The 1,860-nt window shown below is 49.5% G+C and overlaps 1 pseudogene; it reads left to right on the forward strand.

Moving 5' to 3' along the window:
• The first annotated feature begins 448 nt into the window (after positions 1–448).
• LOC112825280 (INO80 complex subunit D-like) lies at positions 449–1,418 on the forward strand (annotated as a pseudogene).
• The last annotated feature ends 442 nt before the right edge of the window (positions 1,419–1,860 follow it).

The following is a 1,860-nucleotide window of genomic DNA, read 5'->3' on the forward strand; positions in this document are numbered from 1 at the left end:
CATGGGAAATGGTAAATATGTTGGTAAGATGTTGTTGTTGTTGTTGTTGTTGTTGTTGTTGTTGTTGTTGCTGGCCCGGTAAGGAGTTTACGTGGTGGGCTCAGGAGTTTGGATTCCTTTTACGTTCCTACGCAGACCCTGAAGGTCTTTGGCCAAGTAAATTATTTGCGTTTTAGAGGATCCGAGTTGTATAGAGTGGAGTGAGGGAGGGCAAGACTGGAACAGGCCAGTGAGGCAGCTGCAGAGAAGAGATGGAAGGTTGGACCTGAGGCCGTAGCATTGACAGTGGAGATGGAGAGAAGTCAGAGGGGAGCCTGCTCACCGAGACCACGTGCTTCATCTTGATTCTGCAGCATTCCAAACTGTGGCATACTTGGGGTTCTCTTAACATTGCTATGCTGCAAAAGAGTTAAGATCAGCTGATGTTCACAAGGAATAGAGTCACGTGATGTATGAAGGGAAACATATACACTTCTCTGAGGTTGACAATAAGCCCTTGTGTTCATATAGCCCCAAACTGTGCAAGCAGCGGCAATTCAACAGGTATGCTTTCTGTATCAGACATGTTCTGGAAGACAAGACTGCCCCCTTCAAACAATGTTAATATGTGGCCAGGTATAACAGCCAACACTGCACCAACCGCATCCCGAAATCAGAGGATCGTAAGTACTGCAACAGCCACTTGCAGGTACTTGGCTTTATCCCGAAAAAAGAGATGAAAAAAAAGAATGACCCTATAGATGAGGTAAAGGTCATGCACCAGATGGATACCATGGCCTTTAGTCTGACGGTGCCCCCGTTGGCCTTGAAGATGCCCAAAGGACTGCATGGAATGTCCCTCTCTCCACCCAGGGCTAGGGTCCCTCTCCACTACCTGGAAACCAAGTTGGAAGACCCATTCACTTTCAACAAGGAAGATGATGACCTAAAGAAAGGGGCAACTGTGAGAAAGAAGTTGCAGAGCAAGTTGGCCCAGAATGGGCAGCGCCAGAGAGAGACGGAGATTTTAGAAGTCCGACGAGAGCACTTTAGTCCCCCTCCTGTGCCTTCACATCAGCAGCCCCCGCCACAGCTCTCCCACCTGTCACCTTTAGCCACGTTCTTGAAACCTCCAACGCCACTGCCACCGCAGGGTGTAGTCTGCAAGTCCCTTCCACCTCTGAGCACCAGCCTACCAATGCAGGGAGTGGCCCCCACCACACACACTATAGCACAAGCAAGGCAGTTGCCCCACAAGAGGCTGCTGCCCCTCCTGCCATCCGGTAGGGCTCCTGCCGTGGAGCCACCCAGGACTGACTGCATCCTCATGAAAGCCACAGCCTTCTCTCCACACTTCTCCTGTATAAGTCGCCTGCACAGACTGGTGAAACTGTGCACCCAGGAACATCAGTTGGACACGGATCTGTTTCCCCATTTAGGTGAGTTCTCTCATTTCCCAGACTGTAACACAGCGTGCGCTTGCAGGGGAGCCTCTGTGTTCAGACCTGCCACATCTGTGATGCGGGTGGCGGGACCCTGGGACCCGGTGGTCCAGTGTGTTTAGGGAGGCCGTCATCAAGGAAATAGGCTAGTACAGGGGATAATCCTTGGTGGACAGGGTACAAAAGTAGGAGTCGCAAACTTGGAATGCCAGTCCCAGTTTCTAGTTAGTGGTAGCAGCGGTACTGAAAGGCAGTTGTGTTGGGTTCTCTGCCCCCGAGAGCTCAGCACCTGTGTCTCATGAAGTTTTCAACATGTCTCATCGTAGGACTTAGGAATAACGATAGCATTGTTAATATCTGCTGACAGTTAAAAAAAAAAAAACCTTATAAAAAAATTCCCAAAGTGATATCTATTCATGATTTAAAAGTGAAAAAATAC

This window comes from Callorhinus ursinus, unplaced genomic scaffold, assembly GCF_003265705.2.
Source record: "Callorhinus ursinus isolate GAN/ISIS: 27379988/994484 unplaced genomic scaffold, GSC_fseal_2.0 scaffold360, whole genome shotgun sequence".
Lineage (NCBI taxonomy): Eukaryota > Metazoa > Chordata > Mammalia > Carnivora > Otariidae > Callorhinus > Callorhinus ursinus.